Genomic DNA, 19,851 nt, shown 5'->3' on the forward strand with positions numbered 1-19,851 from the left:
TCGCCTCTCATTCTTCTAAACTCCAAAGAGTAGAGTTCCAGCCTACTTAACCTTTCCTCATATGTCAATCCCCTCATTGCAGGAATTAATCTTGTAAACCTTCGCTGCACTGCCTCCAGGGCTAGTACATCCTTTCTTAAGTATGGACCCCAGAACTGTACACAGTATTCCAAATGTGGTCTCACTAATACTGTGTACAGCTGCAGCAAGACCTCCGTGTTTTTATACTCAATCCCCCTAGCAATAAAGGCCAAAACTCCATTGGCCTTCCTGATTGCTTGCTGCACCTGCATACTAACTTTCAGTGATTCATGTACTAATACCCCTAGATCCCTTTGCGTTGCATTACAACGCAGCTCCTCCTCATTTAGAAAATAACTTGCCCTATCATTTTTTTTCCAAAAGTGAATGACTTCACATTTATTAGTATTAAATTTCATCTGCCAAGTTGTTGCCCACTCACCTAGCTTATCTATATCCTTTTGCAGACTCTTCCTATCCTCCTCATCCCCTACTTTTCCTCCCATTTTTGTATCGTCCGCAAATTTTGATATATTACACTTGGTTCCCTCCTCCAAATCATTTATATAAATTGTGAACAACTGGGGTCCCAGCACCGACCCTTGCGGAACCCCGCTAGTTACCGGTTGCCATCCCGAGTATGAACCATTTATCCCCACTCTCTGCTTCCTATTTGTTAGCCAATCCTCTACCCATGCTAATATATTACCCCCAATCCCATAATTTTTTATTTTTAGCAATAGTCTCTTATGTGGCACCTTGTCAAAAGCCTTTTGGAAGTCCAAGTATACCACATCCACCGGTTCCCCTTTATCCACCCGGGTTGTTACTTCCTCAAAGAATTCGAGCAGATTCGTTAAACAGGACTTCCCCTTCACAAAACCATGTTGGTTCTGTCCGATGAAGTCATGTTTATCCAAGTGCCCCGTTAGTCTTTCTTTAATAATTGTCTCTAACATTTTACCCACCACCGATGTTAGACTAACCGGTCTATAGTTACCCGCCTTCTGTTTACTTCCTTTTTTAAATATAGGTGTTACATTGGCCATTTTCCAATCCACTGGGACCGTTCCTGCCTCCAGGGAGTTTTGGAAAATTATCACCAATGCATCCACAATCCCCACCGCTATCTCCCTCAAGACCCTTGGATGTAATCCATCAGGCCCAGGGGATTTATCCTCCTTCAGTCTCATTAATTTCCCTAATACCACCTCCTTGGTGATCTTAGTAGTATTTAGCTCCTCCATTCCTACCGCCCCTTGTTTATCCAGCGTTGGAATATTTTTTGTGTCTTCTATGGTGAAGACTGATACAAAATACTCGTTTAATGCCTTTGCCATTTCCATGTTCCCCACCAACAACTCTCCAGTCTCACCCTCCAATGGACCAACGTTCACCTTAGCCACCCTTTTTCTTTTTATATAGCTATAAAAACTCTTACTATTAGTTTTTATGTTGTTCGCTAAATTCCTTTCATAGTCTATTTTCCCCGTCTTAATTAATCTCTTAGTTATTTTTTGCTGACCTTTAAATGCTTCCCAATCCTCTACCCTCCCACTATCTCTGGCTACCTTATATGCCCTTGCCTTCAGCCGAATACTATCCTTTATAGTTTTACTGAGCCATGGCTGACTGTTCTTACCTTTACCCCTTTTTTTCTTCATAGGAATAAATTTTTCTTGAAGGTTATACAGTATACCCTTAAACGTACACCACTGCTCATGTACCGTCTTATTCTTGAGTCTGCTATCCCAGTCAACTTTGATCAGCTCAGTCCTCATACCTTCATAATCCCCCTTATTTAGACTAAGCACCCTAGCCTGAGTTTCAACCTGCTCCCCTTCTATTTGAATATGGAATTCGACCATATTGTGGTCACTTGTTCCCAACGAGTCCCTAACTATGACATTTTTAATTAATCCTGCTTCATTACACAGGACCAGATCCAAGATTGCCTCCCCCCTTGTCGGTTCTGTGACATACTGTTCTAGGAACCCGTCTCTACTCCTTATTCCTAAACTGTGGCCCCTGGTTCTGGACTCCCCCAACATCGGGAACATGTTTCCTGCCTATAGCGTGTCCAAGCCCTTAACAATCTTATATGTTTCAATGAGATTCCCTCTCATCCTTCTAAACTCCAGAGTGTATAGGGTGATTTCACGAAAGCGTAGATCCGCACCCACGTGACCGAAAATCTCAAGTGGAGGACATGCTAGACATCCGGTACATGTTAGTGAATGGGGAAACACGCACTTTCCCACCCGTTAAAAACATAGAAAACGGCCAGGTTTTGATCTGCAATTTATTGTGCCAGTCGGGGTGACCGTGAGGCACAGCTACCTAGATTTACAGTTAAAAAAAAGATAGAAACTAAGGTAAATTAAAGAGGGAGCTGAAGGTGCCAATCCAGCGGAAGTGAACAGCGGACATTTGCCGTGGAGATTTAAAGGTCTAAAATATCGGGAATTATCGCGTTTGCTCGCTGAATTTCATCAAAAGTAAGGCATTATTGACTCACTGACTTTTTTTTACTGTAAATCTAGGTAGCTGTGCCTCACGGTCACTCCGAATGGCACAATAAATTGCAGATCAAAACCTGGCCGTTTTCTATGTTTTTAACGGGTGTGAAAGTGCGTGATTTCCCATTCACTAACATGTACCGGATGTCTAGCATGTCCTCCACTTGAGATTTTCGGTCACGTGGGTGCGGATCTACGCTCCAGTGACCTTTCGTGAAATCACCCTATAAGCCCAGCTGCTCCATTCTCTCAGCACATGACAGTCATAGTCTTCTACAACTGACTGACAATCACCCAACCTCCACCACCCTTCCCAGCAGCAAAGATACTAGAGGAGCAGTATCTTTTCCCAGCAGTACATTGCATATATTAGACCACCCTCTGGTTCCCTCTATATATCTTACAATAAATTACGTCCTCTCGTTTTATTAACAAACTCTGACTTACCAACAAAGGAAGAGAAGGACTGTCAAGTGTATAAAACGTGTGGGAGAAGTATTAATTTGGGACTATCGATGGGAAGTGTTCATGAGAATGGGTGTATGATGCTGGGAACTTCAGGGTGAACTCAGCACCGCCCTAACTTCCCCAAGCAAGGCCGGGGAAATGAGACATTCTGCATGATTCAGCAGCTGCTGCGGCGGCCGGGGTTGTGGTTGTTGCTGCTGATCTTATAGCAAGATCTTTGGCTGCAGTTGCTGCTGCTGCTGCTGTTGTTGTTGTTGCTGTTGTTGCTGCTGCTGCTGCTGTTGTTGTTGTTGTTGTTGTTGCTGCTGCTGCCGCTGCTGGGGGAGTTCTTGCTTCTCCCGGAGTTGCTGGTGTCCAGGGAGGAGTTGGTGCCGGAGTTGCTGCAGCAGGATCCCGCTGAGAGAGCGGAGAGTGGAGAGCGGGCCTGGTCGGGGTCGAGGGAGCGGCGGAGAACCAAGCTCGGCCCGGGGACAGAGAGAGAGAGAGAGAGAGAGACTCGGCCGGGAGAGACTCCCACAGCCCGGGGCCCGGAGGCTTCTGGAGACCAGGTCGGGCCTACGGTCGGCGCCTCACCTCACCTCACCTCTAAGGTACTTATTGAACCCCGACAGTGAGTTTGGTTTAAGTGTTGCCTCAATGTGGGTTTTCTGTCAGTAAAGTTTGGTTTATTATGCCGGTAGTCATTAATCATGAGCTTATCATTAACCAAGAGTTTGCAGATTAATTTGGATGGGATGTGTGAAGTGAAGGCGAAAGTCCTTGTTGTCTAGGTGTTGCAGAAATTAATTTAGAGCCAGGGAGATGCCGTTTGCTGGAGACTTGTTGTAGCTGTAAGTAAACTGCAGTAAATCAAAGGTGGACACAAAATGCTGGAGTAACTCAGCGGGACAGGAGAGAAGGAAAATGGATGAAGTTTCTGGTCGAGATCCTTAAGTCTGGAGAAGGGTCTTGACCCAAAACGTCACCCACTCCTTCTCTCCAGAGATGCTGCCTGACCAACTCAGTTACTCCAGCATTTTGTGTCTACCTTGTGTTAAAAAGTTGTGACTGGACGGTGCAGTACTTTATTTTAATGTAGAAAACATTAATCGGGTTTATTTTTGGAAGCTTGACGTAAAATTTACATGTGTGTCAAAGTAGGAAAAATCTTATTTTGCATGTTCATTGCAGCTTTTTTTTTAGACATGTCAGAAATAGTTAAGGAGTAATCCCGTTAATAGTTCTAAAGAAAATGTCACAGAAAGAAAATGTTTTGAAAGGCTAATGAAATGCAGGTTTTTCTATATGTTTTTTTGTTTTGTTTTTTGATTGAAAGATACAGTCCAAACTTACCATTGATCATCCATTCACACTAGTTCTATGTTATCTCACTTTTGCATCCACTCCCTACACACTCCGGCAAATTTACAGAGGCCAATTAACCTACAGGTCCGTACGTCTTTGGGATGTGGGAGGAAACCAGAACACCTGAAGGAAACTCACACGATCACACAGAGTACATGCAAACTCCACATGGATAGCACCCAAGGTCAGGATTTAACCTGGGTCTCTGGCGCTGTGAGGCAGCGGCTCTACCAGAGGCACCACTCTGCTGCTGCCCCTAAAAGTGAGATTCAAACGTTGCGGAAACCTAGGATTGAAGCAGGAAACTTAGATCTGTAGACTTCCAACTGAATGATTTAGTCTCTGTATCTTATCAGCAGTATCAGTACCGTGGGTGGAGCATCATCTTCAAACTTCTCACCTAGAATGACTCCCGATTATTCTTAAATTGTAAATGTGTACAACCGCTGCAATGGAAACATTAACAGAATATGCTGGAAAAACTTAGGCAGCAACTGTGTGGAAGAAAGGTTGACTCTTTCTCTCTCCACAGATGCAGTTTTGACTTATTGTGTTTTTCAAGCATGTTCTGTTTGTATTTGCTCTTCTGCAAAGTTGGCATGTATTAGATGGTCCAATGGCCCATGCTGCATAATAACTATCCGATTTTGCAAGTGATACTACAGCTATATAAATACATGGCTCTGGGGCATTTTTGTGACTATTACGGGGAATTTGGAAGAGAAGTTGTTGCAAGATGATTGTTTAGCAATAATTTGATAAATGAGACAACCTTGAGCAAAAAAATCAAGGAGTAGAATCGATTTTTGGGTGGAAGGAGCTAAACCCAGGAAAAGGCAGAAGACTTTGGTAGCATTAGATGAGAAACTGCAGATGCTCCATATAAAAAGAGACACAAAGTGCTGGAGTAACTCGCGCAGCATCTCTGGAGAGTATGGATAGGTGACATTTTGGGTTGGGAACCTTGTCGGGTCAGGGGTAGCCTACAGGGTCTCAATGTAGTGATAATGCAGCCTTTATACAAAATAGAGTAGAGTACTGTGAAGTAGTTCTGAGTACCATACCTTAGGAGGAATGTAGAGTCATACAGCATAGAAACAGACCCCTCTGCCCAATTTGCCCATGCTGACCAAGATGCCCCATCTACACTAGTCCTTATCTGCCCACATTTGGCTCGTATCCCTCTAAACCTTTCCAATCTCTGTACCTGTCCAAAAGTATTTTAAATTATGTTATAGTACTTGCCTCAACTACCTCCTCTGGCAGCTTATTACATATACTTACAACCCTCTATATGAAAATGATGCCTCTCAGATTCCTATTGAATCTTTCCCCTCTTGCCTTAAACCTGTCTCCTAGTTCTTGATTTCCCTACCCTGGGGGAAAGAGACTACATTTAACCTAACTCTGAGGGGAAGAATCTGAAGAAGAGTCTTGACTCGAAACATCACCCAGCCGCTTTCTCCAGAGATGCTGCCTGACCCACTGAGTTACTCCAACACTTTGTGTCAACCTTCATCCTATAGTAGGGTGACCAAAACTGAACACAATACTCCAAATGTAGCTTCACCCACATTGAAATGAATACGGAGATGGTCTCGGGGCATTTGAAGAGCATTGAGGTGGATGGGATCTTAAATGCCACTATTGTATCTGCCTCTAGCACTAGCTCTGACAGTGCGTTCCAGGCACCTGTGTCACAAAAGACTTGCCTTGCTGCAACATGACTTCCTGAACTAAGACATCTCCATTAACTGTCCCATGTTCCCCAGTCTTCACGTCTTTGTCCACAGTAAAAACATAGGAGAAATACTTATTGTGCACCTTGCCCATCTCCTATGGTTGCACACTGGGATTCATTAGGGGCCCTATTTTTTCTCTAGTTACCCTCCTTTCCCTAATGTACATAAAATCTCTCTGGATTTTCCTTAATATTATCTGCCAGAGCTAACCCCTGGCTCCTCGTTGCTCTCCTTAATAATCTACTCGGTTCCCAAAACTCCTCCAGGGATTCACTTGATCCCCGCTGCCGGTATCTGTCCCATGCCGCCTCCTTTTCCTGACCAGATCCCCAATTTCTACCATCATCCAAGCTTTGTTACTGCCACCTGCCTTGCCCTTCACTCTAACATGAACATGCATGCACTGAACTCTTATCACCACACATTTTAAAAACATCCCACTTTCCAGACATTGATACGAAGTGCTGGAGTAATTCAGCGGGTCAGGCAGCATCTCTGGAGAACATGGATGTGACATTCCTCTTCCCACATTACTTCTTCAGATGTTTCAGGTCCCGACCCGAGAAAGGTCAGCAATCCATTTTGTCCAGAGATGCTGCCTAACCCACTGAGTTACTCCAGCACTTTGTGTCTATCTTTGGTATCAGCTGGCATTTGCAGTCCATTATTATTAGCACTTTCCAGACGTTTGTTTGCCTGCAAACAACCTACTCCAATCAACTTGAGCAAGTTCCTGTCTAATACCATTAAAGTTGGCCTTGCCTCAATTCAAAAATTTACCTTGTGGACCCACCCTGTCTTTCAATATTGTACCTTTAGAGAGATACATAGAGATGCATAGATACATGCTACATCTATCCGTGTCATGGATTTACTCAGAAGCACAACTATTAGCTACACACTAATTATGAAAAAATAGACAATCCTGGCTTGTAGTCCTTAGATTTGTTTTAATGTCAACAGGTGAATTCATCAAAGTTTATATTATATTGTGGACAAACTGAAAGAATAAATAGAACGTGATGTAGGACAGCACAGGAACACCCCCGTGGACCACAATGTCTTTGCTGAACATGATGACAACTTAAACTAATCAATTTTGCCTGTGCATGGTCCATATTACTCAATTCCCTGCATATCCATGTGCCTGTCCAAAATTCTTAATAAAAATAATAATTTAAAAAAAAAAACACTGACCTTCCCTGTTACACCATGACTTCCTCAACCATATTATTCTTCCCGTCATCTGTCTGCCATTGAGTACGAGTCAGGAAGTCATGATGCAGCTCTATAGGACTTTGGTTAGGCTGCATTTGGAGTGTTGTGTGCAGTTCTGCTCGCCCCATTACAGGAAGGATGTGGAGGCTTTCGTGAGAGTGCAGCAGAGCTTTAACAGAATGCTGCCAGGATTAGAAGGTGTTAGTTATAAGGAGACATTGGACAAATTTGATTGTTTTCTCTAGAACGTCAGATGTTGAGAGGAGATCTACTAGAACTATATAATCATGTGAGGCATCGATAAGATAGATATAATCTTTTTTCCAGTGTGGAAATGGGCATAGCTTTTGGTGAGGGTTTAAAGAACATGTGCAGTACAATTTTTTTTATTTTTTTTTAACACAAAGTGGTGGGCACACGTGGATATGAGGGGATTGCATCACATGCAGGCAGAGGAGATTAGTTTAACATGGTATCGTGTTCGGCATGGACTTTGTGGGCTGAAGGGTTTGTTTCTGTCCTGTATTACATTCTGTTGAGACCCCATATGGTCTCTCAGCTGGATGCTGAGGACCCCATATTGCTCTCTTGATGAAGGGGATCGTGCCCTGGTGTTCGAGCCAATATATTTCCATTATGTTAGCAGGGCTGCCAACATTGGGTAAGAGTTGAGAGTGAGAAATTGCGAGGGAGTGTAGCAACCGAGGGCGGGGAGAGTGTGGGAGGGGGGAGTCCCCCTACCACGGAAGAAAGCTTTTCCATTTTTCAGCTTGAAATTGTGCCATCTGGTGCATACTGTAGTGAGTCTTTTAACTTACACTTGAATGCAACATTTATAATAATAATAATAATAAAAATTTTATTTATTGGGTGCCTTTCAGACATCTCAAGGACACCTTACATAGATTAACAGGAATATAAACATATAATCAGAATAAAATAAATAATAAAGACATCACAGAAACACAAATTAAAAACAGAATTCAGTCCAAAAACAAAAAATCAAAAACACAATGTGAAGAGAGAGTTTTATGCCTTAAATTGGATTAGGTATGAATAAGGTTAGGCTAAATTACATTCCTAATTACATTCCACAGTAGAGCCATGCTCTGATCAACAGGTGCAGCACATGAATGACCTTAGTATATTCATGTATGGAAATCAGATTATAATTCATGCTGCTATGCATACATATAGAGAATCAAAAACCTAGAAACAAGGCTACATTTCACCACGGGGTTGTTATCACAGAATTACTTCTTATGATGTCTGAAGAAGAGTTTCGGCCCGAAACGTCGCCTATGTCCTTCGCTCCATAGATGCTGCTGCACCCGCTGAGTTTCTCCAGCAATTTTGTGTGCCTTCTTATGAAAATGGACAGGCTTGGTCTGCTCGCTGACTGGCGCCGCGCTGGAGCAGAGTGAACAGATCGTTGACTTACACAATCTGACCTCACCACAACTTATCCTAACATCACTGGTGAAGCAATATCTAACTAATATCAAACAACTCTACCGCTGTGCCCCCCATTAATTTTTTTTTTCTGTTATATATTTATTATGGTGTCGTGTCAATAAAGATGAACACATGATTCTGATTTCTGCCCTTAGTTGGATAACACACATCTCCGGTCATTGTGTTTTATGGCTAGTTTTCAACCTCTTCAGTCTGAAGGTCTCAACCCGAAACATCACCCATTCTTCTCTCCAGAGATGCTGCCTGTCCTGCTGAGTTATTCCAGCTTTTAGTGTCTATCTTCAGTTTAAACCAGCACCTGCAGTTCCTTCCTACAGTCTTTGTTAAGAAAAACGGGTCCTATTCTCATATTATTCACCTTTTCTAAAGATTCTAATTCTTTTCTTCACCTCAGTTGCTGCAGAGAATACAATCCCAGTTATCAAATCTTTCTTCAAAGTCAAAAAAATTCCAGCCCTGCCAACATCTTCATAAATCGCCCCTGGGTCCACTCCAGAGCAATTTAACCATTTCTACAGTGTGTCCTAGTCTTACAGCATGGAAACAGGCCCTTCATCCCAACTTGTCCATGCAGATCAAGATGCCCCGTCTAAACTAGTCCCATTTATCCACATTTGGCCCATATCCCTTTAAACCCTGTGTGCGTGTAAGGGCGCGTGTGAGGGTGCGTGTGAGGGTGCGTGTAAGGGTGCGTGTGAGAGTGTGTGTCAGTGAAGCGGTGACAACTCCTGGAGTGAGCAGAGACTTGGCGATGCCCGGGAGCGTTCCCCTCTCTTTCCCCCCCCCCTCCCCGGGACTGCGGGCCGGCCCAGGCACTCTGTGTCCAGCTGGGGTCCGGGGGAGGTGTGGGTCAGTGGCCTGGGGGTCCGGGGTAGGTGAGGGACAGTGACCCAGGTGTCGGGCATCGGAGCGGCGCCTTAGCCCGAGATTCATCCACGTGGCACCGGAGGTGGCACCGATGCGCCACTCAACCGGGCCGCTCCGAGCTGGGGTTAAAACTCCACGAGGTGTGGACCAAAGGGGCGGGGGGGGGTCTACATTGCCATTTTTAATTGTGTGTGATGGGCTTAAGCCAATTGCTCGTTCTTTACGGGGAACCCGCCGACAGAAAACTATTCTCATTGGTCAGTGTGACTTTATTTATTCATTTATCTATCCATCTATCCATCTCTCCATCTCTCCATCTCTCCATCTCATGAATAAATAAAGTCACACTCACCAATGAGAATAGTTTTCTGTTGGCGTGTTCCCCGTAAAGAACGAGCAATTATATATATATATTTTTTTAATTTGAGCGTGAGATACTTCTGTCATGAGTGTGAGAATTTCGTCAAATGTGTGATTCTCACACTCAATGCGTGAGAGTTGGCATCCCTGTGTCAGCATTATTAAATTGTAGTTCCTGGGAGTTATTCTGCTCTGTCATGTTGCCTATATTACTGCAGTGACTTACTTCAAAGTACCCTATAGCTGTAGTCCTTAAATACCCTGAGGTTGTGAAAGATGCAATATAGAGAGAAGTTAATGGAGAATAAATTATGCTGTTATAATGGAACTTCCCGTTAAAGGTCATCAGGAGAAGGAAGTGGCCAGAGAAACATACTGCTTCCTTTTGTGGTTAAATCTTGCAGAACCTGTCATAATACTTCCGTCATATTTCCATTGCTTAACTCTTCGAGTTGCACTTTCCTGTGCATCAATTAGTTTCATGAAGCCGTACAGCACAAAAACGTGCCTTTCGGCCCACCTAAGATTGACAAAAAATGCTGGAGTAACTCAGTGGGTGAGGCAGCATCTCAGGAGAAAAGGAATGGGCGACATATTGGGTCGAGGCCCTTTTTCAGACTAAGAATCAGGTGAGAGGGAAACTAGAGGTATGGAAATGTACTGAACAAATCCGAGACAGCACTGACAGACAAAGAGCCCACAATGGTCCATTGTTGGCTGCGGAGGAAATGATAACGAGGGGAAGCAAACAATAAACTAGCAGGATGAGTAGGGTGGGGGACAGAACGGAGAAAGGGGGAATGCAAGGATTACTTGGAATAAAGGGGTACTTGGCACATTGGGCTTGCCAATTTACCTGCATTACACCTTATCCCCCAAAACCCTTCCTGCCCAATATGGGTAAATTTCGGAGTGATTTTATGTTGTTGAAACGCATGTTGCTTCTGTATTTTCTATTATGAAGGTCCACCGGAGACCCCATTGCAATTCCTGTCAACAGGAAATAGCTGAGTGAGTGGAAGATTAATACATTGAGAGAAAGATACTCAAGTTAAGATTCCCTGCTCTAATGAACTTTCATGTGAGGAAGTGCCACAACATTATGCACTTAATTATTTTCCCTTTCTTAGTATGCACTCAGTATTCTCATGACTGAATACAGTGTTATTTTCATCCAGCAACAAAAATATTAGTAACCTGACATATAAAGTTTAGTTTAGAGATACAGCATGGAAACGGGCCCTTTGGCCCACCGAGTCCGAGCCGACCAGCAATCCTTGCACATTAACGCTATCCCACACAACCTAGGGACAATTTACAATTTTACCAGCCAATTAGCCTACAGACCTGTACTTCTTTAGATGTGGGAGGAAACTGGAGGACCCAGAGAAACGGGGAGAAGATACAAACTCCATAAAGACGTATCAAGTATATCTTTATTGTCATTTTCCTGAGTACTCACATACCCAGAGGAAACAAAAAAACGTTGCTCAACCAGTGTCCATTCAGTGTGCAGCAAAAAATAAATAGAAATAAAAGTACATATATCATGAACAAATTAAACACTCTACTCTCTACTAAACATCAACAGGCGTTCCGATCGGCAGCAGCACAACTGTGGCTCTGCTGCAGTGTGTCCAGGTTGGTGGTTGGTGCGCGATACTTTGGCAGGGGGCAAAGTCCGTTTATCAGTCTTATAGCCTGCGGGAAGAAGCTGAGGAGCATCCTGCTGGTTTTGCAGCTAATGCTCCTGTACCTCTTCCGAGATGGCAGGATGGAGAATATGTGATGCGATGGGTGGTAGGGGTCTTTGATGATGGAGATGGCTCTGCTGATACATCTCTTCCTGTATATGTCCAGCAGGAAAGGGAGTGGAGCACCAATAATCCTGCTGGCGGTCTTCACAATCCTGTCTAGTTGGTGCCGTTCATACGCCTTGCAGCTCCCGAACCAGGAAGTGATGCCGTAGGTTAATGTGCTCTCGATTGTCCCCCTATAAAAAGTTTGTAGGTGTGCAGTGGGGAGGCCTGCTTTCCGTAGTCTTCGGTGAGGGTGTAGTCGTTGCTGGGCTCTCTTGACCAGTGCTGTGTTATTGGTCGTGGACGTCAGGTCATCTGACAGGTGAAGTCCTAGGAACTTCACGCTGCTGACCCTTTCCACATCAGCTCCATCGATGTGTAGAGGTGTATGGTGTTGTTTTCCCGCCCTCCTGAAGTCAACCACCATCTCTTTAGTTTTTCCCACGTTGAGAATGAGGTTGTGGGATTTGCACCATCCTGTGAGCAGCTCCACCTCCATCCTGTACGCCGATTCATCATTGTCACTGATGAGACCCACCACTGTTGTGTCATCAGCGAACTTGTTGACGAAGTTACACAAAAAAGCTGGAGAAACTCAGCGGGTGCAGCAGCATCTATGGAGCGAAGGAAATAGGCAACGTTTCGGGCCGAAACCCTTCTTCAGACTTGTTGATGAAGTTGTTGTTGAGTCTAGCAGTACAGTCGTGTGTCACCAGACTAAACAGCAGGGGGCTTAGGACACAGCCTTGGGGCAAGCCAGTGCTCACGGCTATGGTTTTTGATGTCCTACTGCCTACCCTGACTGTCTGCTGCCGTTGCGATAGAAAGTTCAGGACCCAGTTACATGTGCCAGCATCAACCCCCAATAGCTCCAACTTCTCCACCAGCTGCTGCGAAATGATTGTGTTAAAAGCAGAGCTGAAGTCTATGAAGAGGATCCTGGCATAAGTATTTTTCCGATCAAGGTGTGACAGTACGAGGTTCAGTGTTGTTGAGACTGCGTCCTCTGTGGATCGGTTGGATCAGTTGGCTCTGTAGGCGAACTGCAGACAGCACCCATAGTCGGGATCAAACCCGGGTCTCTGGTGCTGTAAGGCAGCAACTCTACTGCTGCACACCGTGCTGCCCTCTAGATATAACGTGGCCTATCTAACAAATTAAGAGGCTGACAGGAATCCTGGAATCTTCACAAGTGAGAATTCACGCTAATAATCAGGTCAACAAACAAGAGTATATATTGCTGGGAATCATAATATAACTGCTAAAGAAAATGTATCTAGAATGGACAAAGAAATTTGATCTTAAATTCCATTGTGCTTTAGTAGTCCACAATCCATAATGGCCTGTAGTAAGTATTCGGCTCGGCCATATGCCAGATCTCGTTTTTGTTTATTCATGGCATGTTTGTATAGGGGCAGCACAGTAGTGCAGTGGTAGAGTTGTTGCCTTAGAGCGCCGCACACATGAATTCGATCCTGACTAAGGGTGTGTTTGTATGGAGTTTGTATGTTCTCCCCGTGACATTGTGGGTTTTCCCCGGGTGTTCCGGCTCCCTCCCACACTCTAAAGACATACAGGTTTGTAGGTTGATTTGCTTCTGTAAATTGTAAATTGTCCCTAGTGTGTAGGATAATGCCTGTGTACGGGGTGATCGCTGGTCGGCGTGAACTCGGTGGGCCTGTTTCCACACTGTATGTCTAAATGCCTACGGTAAACTGGTTAGGCCATTAATTATTACCCATCCATAATTGTCATGTAAAGGTGAAGGAGAGCTGCTTTCTTGAACCAAATGTAACATGCTACAGAGGTTAGATGAAAGATGCTGGAGTAACTCAGCGGGTCAGGCAGCATCTCTGGAGAACATGGATAGGTGACTTTGGTGTTTCAGTTAAATATCAACCATTTTTCTGCTCCAGTTTTGGTATGTAGCTACATCGAACAGCAAATTTCCATTCCCAAAGGACATTCCCCGAGCATTGAACAGCAAGCTTGTGCTGCAAGGAAGTACTCGATCGCTGAAAATCGAACTCCTGTTGAAATGGAAAATGTTAGAAACACTCAGCTGGTCATGCAATGTCTGTGGAAAAATAACCCATGGGACTTGACTATTGACCCAAAAGAACCACACTGCCAAATTATCAACTAGGAGGCCAATGTCACCAGAGTTCCAAGTATTATTTTTCTAATTTCTAAAATATAAATGATGCATAATTTTTCTTTATAATGTGTCAATTCACTGACTCATACCATCCCTTAGCTACAAATTTCACATGTAACATCCTAAGATGGCAGGCTTTAATGGGAATCTGCATATGTGACATCTACTGTGTTACTCTGCTCCACCATTTCTGTTAATGGTGATGCTTTTAAAAATTATTTTCTTCATTTCCAGGTATTGTTCTATTACTTTTAGAATGGTACATATTCTGTACCCATCAAAGATGTAGATAGAGTGGTATCAATATCTGCAAATTATACCAACATACGAGTTCTAGTGAGATCCTTAGAAAAACAAGGAGCTTGCCATGACTATTAGATGAGAACATGGAAAATCTGCAGTAGGAATCCATTATTCAAGCTTTTCAAAATAAAAAGAATAAGACCGAACAATTGCAGCTAGAAGAACAAATTAGACAATTGGATTTAGATAATGCAAAAGCGCCAACTATAGACAAACACAACAAGATAACAATACTGAAATTTAAAGTAAACAGAATCTTATCTGCAAGAGTTATAAGACTATTTCAAATCACAAAACAGGAAAACTTTGAATTCAGTGACAAACCACATAAACGTTAGCACGTCAACTGAAAAAACAGGAAAAGGATCATACGATTCCAAAAATTAAATCAGATAAAGGTGAATTGTTAACGTTACCTAAAGATATTAACAAAAGATTTGCTCAATTTTATCAAAATTTATATACATCCAAATCATCAACAGATAGCACTAAAGTCATAAATCTTTTAAATAACTGCAACCTCCCAAAACTCAATCTGTTGGAACAAGAGGAATTAGGAGCTCAGGTCTCAATTGAAGAAATAGAAGACAATAAATCAACTGAAGAACGGTAAAACGCCAGGACCTGATGGATTTAGTAATGAATTCTATAAAAGATTTTACGAGATAATCTCACCACGCTTACAAAAACTGTACACATACGCTTTTAAAGAACAGACATTACCAGAAACATTAGCATAATCAACAATCGAACTTATACCTAAAAAAGATAAAGATCTAGAAGACCCTGGTTCATACAGAGCTATCGCACTGTTAAATACAGATCAGAAAATACTAGCGAAAATCTTAGCAAGAAGATTAAGCAAATATGTTAGTAAATTAATAAATACGGATCAAACGGGGTTTATACCCAAGTGCCACTCATTCAATAATTTGAGATGCCTTTTTAATATGGCATTCACTTAAAATTGAAGAGGAAGATGTATCAATTATTTCACTGGCTGCAGAAAAAGCATTCGACCAAGTAGAATGGGAATACCCCTTCAAAGTATTGCAAAAATTTCAAATGGGAGAGAACGTTATCTCATGGGTAAAATTATTATATGACAAGCCCACTGCTAGAATATTGACTAATAACATACTGTCTCCGAAATTTCAACTATCCAGGGGCAATAGACAGGGATGTGTACTATCACCCCTGCTATTTGCTCTTATGATAGAGCCCCTAGGAGAAAGTATAAGAACACATCTGAATATCCATAGTTATAATACTAAACACTCGAAGAATAAAATATCATTATATGCAGATGACGTACTATTATACATTACAAAATCGCAAATAAGCATACCAAATATATTAAATTTAATAGAGGAATTCGGTTTCTTTTCAGGATATAGAAAAAATTGGAACAAAAGCGAAATTATGACGATAAAACCTCAAGAGCCGACACACCTTTTAAAATTTCCCTTTAGAATCGCTACAGAAAAATGTAAATATTCAAATTACCAGAAAATATAAGTCTTTATTTAATGCAAATTATATGCCCTTACTTAACAAATTAAATGCTTTGATTAAATTTTGGAAAACTTCCGATGTCTTTAATAGGCAGAATAAATGCAATAAAAGTGATTTTTCTCCCACAAATTTTGTATTTATTTCAATCAATACCAATATACTTACCTAAAATATTTTTTAAACACTCGATTCTTACATCACAAATTTTATTTTGGATTATAAATCCCATAGAATCAAAAGAATACACTTTTGTAAACCCAAAGAATTCGGTGGACTGGCACTGCCCAATTTTTTGTACTATTATTGGGCAGTGAATATAAAAAAATAAAAATAAAAAAAATGTACTGGTTGGACAATTCTGCCCAACAGGTAGACTGGATAGTAATGGAGAGAGAGAATTGTTCTCCTTTTAACATAGGAGCGATCCTTCTCTCCCCAATAAAACTGAATAATACAATATCCAACAAGAATCCAATTATTCATAGCACAATACGAATTTGGAAACAAATAAAACTAACTCAAATTAAGAAATCTATCGCATCTCTCTCCTATAGTTAATAATCCGTCGTTTAAACCATTTATTATTGAGAAAACGTTGATTCATTGGGAAAGAATAGGAATTAAAATGTTTGGAGACGTCTATGAAATGGGAAATCTTTTATCATTCCAACAATTGCAACTTAAATACGACCTGAAAAGTAATCGGTATTTTAAATACCATCAAATTCGAGATTACTTGAAAAAACATACACAAGAATATCAAACTCTGACCTCCGATCTATTAGACGAAGGCATGAATAGAAAGGCGGAATCAAATAATTTAATATCATACTTGTATAATATCATTCTAAATATAGAAATACCATCGTCAGATGCAATTGGAAGAGAGTGGGAATAAGAACTATCTATAAAAATTCCAAAAGACAGATGGGATAAATATTTGCTTTATGTACACAAATGCTCGATTAATGTAAGACATACCTTAAATCAATTTAAAATGTTACATAGACTATATTGCTCGAAAACGAAACTGAATAAAAATGTTCCAAATGTTTCTCCCACCAGTGATAAATGCTTATCTCAAGATGCAACTATAGCACACTCCTTTGTCTCCTGCATAAAACTCCATAAATTTTGGAAATAAATTTTTGGTGTCTTCACAAAATTATTTAAAATAAAATTGGACCCCAACACAGAATTGATTATTTTTGGAACAATGGAAGCCGGCTCGGAGCTGACTTTGTTCCAAAATTCTCTCCTTAACTATGGCTTGATAACTGCAAAAAAACTTATACTCAAACGCACCCACCCCAACGCTTAAAATGTGGATTTCAAGCTTGTCCGAAATGTTACACCTCGCAGATATGAGATTCGTCCTAGCAGGTAAAGCAGACCAATTCCTAAAGATTTGGTCTCCTTTTATCGACATTACATTTATATGGTGCAACATAACCCTGGGAATTAACTGTTTCAGAACTGGGTGAGGGGTGTGGAAAGATATGAAGCAGGTATATCCCTTTTCCCTTTTATTTATTTTTTTTGTTTAGTTTTCTTATTTTATTTTTTTCTGTTTTTTCTCGGTTGTTTTTCTTCTCTCTTTATATCTTTGCGGGGTCTTTCTATCTATTCTTTCACGAACTTTCAATATCACTACTGTACTTTAGTTAACTTTCTCTTTTCTGCTTCTGATACTCTTCTATTATTAAATTTAAAACAAGAAGTTGTACACGAAATGTATTATGATATACACGGTTTATACTACTGTACGTTGCTTCTAATAAAAATTTATATTGACAAAAAAAAGAGGAATCCAATATTGTTAAGTGTGAAGAGTGTTTAAAGGGAAACTCCATTCACTGGAGTTTAGAAGGATGAGGGGGATTCTTATAGAAACTTATAAAAGGACTGGACTACCTAGATGCAGGAAAAATGTTCCCAATGTTGGGCGAGTCCGGAACCAGGGGCCACAGTCTTAGAATAAAGGGGAGGTCATTTAAGACTTAGGTGAGAAAAAACGTTTTCACCCAGAGAGTTGTGAATTTATGGAATTCCCTGCCACAGAGGGCAGTGGAGGCCAAGTCACTGGATGAATTTAAAAGACAGTTAGATAGAGCTCTAGGGGCTAGTGGAGTCAAGGGATATAGGGAGAAGGCAGGCACGGGTTATTGATAGGGGACGATCAGCCATGATCACAATGAATGGCGGTGTTGGCTCGAAGGGCCGAATGGCCTCCTCCTGCACCTATTTTCTATTTTTCTATGAAATCTGACTGTTCATTAACTAGGAATATGCTCGGTGCTGTGCTGGAGGTGAGCGTGTTGAGAATATAAGTTCATTGGACATTAAAGAAAGCAACTCCTGTTGATAAGGATGTAAACTGGGAGCTAATCGAATTCTAGGGTTTATGAGATATAAAATAGAAATACCCAGAGGCATTGATAATATTTATAATAAATAGAAAAAACTTAAAGAAGTTTGGGTAACAGAATTGATTAGATATTCCTGTGCATTGCATGTGGAAGAGTTATATAGATGTAACAGCTGGGAATATAGGGACAGAGTTAGTCCATTTGTCATGTTAACCATTCAGTCCGCTCATTTATTTACATTAACTTGTTCTCTCTTTCACAAGCCCATCAACTGTCATTGATGTTGAATAACCTTTAATAATCCTTTACAGGAAATTACAGTGCCACAACAGCTTCAAGACAGACATAACACCACACATTTCCTCAGATAGCTTCAATACTTAATAAGTTAAAATACAATGAATGAATACTAAAAAAAAAATCCAAAATTATATTGTGCATTATAAAACCTTATAGCAGCTGATATACAAGACTTCCTATATCTCTCCGTTTTGCACATTGGTGCAATCAGTCTCTGACTGAAGATGCTGCTCTTGATCACCTTCAGGGCGTGGAGTGGGTGAGTGGGGTTGGTCATTATTGAACCTAGTTTGTTCAGAGTTCTGGCCTCTGCCACCTGCTGGACCGTTAGTTGCTCAGCCCCGACCACTGAGCCGGCCTTCCTGATCAGCTTGTCCAGTCTGTTTTTGTCCGCTATGCGGGCGCCTTCTCCCCAACAGGCCACAGGTCATGATTCTCATACCATGCCCATCTTTGGAATATGAAAGGAAACCAGAATGCCCAGGCATTTAACAGGAGCACATGCAAACACCACCTAGTCAGCACCCAAACTAACGATTGAACCAGTGTCTGTGGACCTGTAATAACCACACAGCCACCATGCTGATGTTAGATCATAATTAATTTGTACTTTAAATTGATGTGACTAAATACCTTAACTTATGTTAACTTTTTTTAAAAACAGAATTCCATTAACATAGGTGAGGGGTAAGATTTAATAGAAATCTAAGGGGTGACATTTTCCACACAGAGGGTGGTGGGTATATGGAACCAGGTAGTTGATACTACTGGTACTACAACAACTTTTAAAATATATTTTGACGTACATAGAAAGGTATTCGAGGGATAATGGCCAAACACGGGCAGGTGGGACTAGTGTAGATGGGGCATCTTGTTCGGCATGGACCAGGTGAGTCAAAGGGCCTGTTGCCTTGCTGTATGATACTACTTCAGTTTTGGTCTCCATTTTTATACCTTGTTCTAAATGGGCTGGAATTTGCTGAGAAATGTTGGTACTTACGCACGGAACATCCAGGACTTTTCCACAGAAGTGTCATTATGTTCAGGATTCCTGCCTGCAGTGGAAGACTTGAACCTCTTGGCTGCTTTGTACTGCATTCTCTTGGCTGCGTCTGATTTTGAACACCACAGCTGCTCTGTGCGTGGGGACCCACATGATGCCAATTTGGCTCAACTGGCCCATGCTTGCCGTTTACAGCTGGCATCAAACAGGTTAATGATAGAAAATCTGGAAAAGATAAGTTCATACTAGTTGCATGTCAGTGGCTAATCGCTCTGGCCGCTTGTCTCTGGCCCTGATGACAGCACCATTTCCCTTGGATGCCGCTCTGATCCCTATCACTGGCTGATAGGACAGGGGCCAATCCACAGCTTCATTGGTAACATTATCAG

At 41.7% G+C, this 19,851-nt stretch overlaps 1 protein-coding gene across 1 annotated transcript in view; it reads left to right on the plus strand.

Moving 5' to 3' along the window:
- The first annotated feature begins 3,010 nt into the window (after positions 1 to 3,010).
- Positions 3,011 to 19,851, plus strand: part of traf1 (TNF receptor-associated factor 1) — a 60,631-nt gene continuing 43,790 nt past the window's right edge. Inside the window, exon 1 of the mRNA XM_055659769.1 lies at positions 3,011 to 3,598. The gene's annotated coding sequence lies outside the window, so the exon portion shown is untranslated. The remainder of the gene's footprint in view (positions 3,599 to 19,851) is intronic.

This window comes from Leucoraja erinacea, chromosome 31, assembly GCF_028641065.1.
Source record: "Leucoraja erinacea ecotype New England chromosome 31, Leri_hhj_1, whole genome shotgun sequence".
NCBI lineage: Eukaryota > Metazoa > Chordata > Chondrichthyes > Rajiformes > Rajidae > Leucoraja > Leucoraja erinaceus.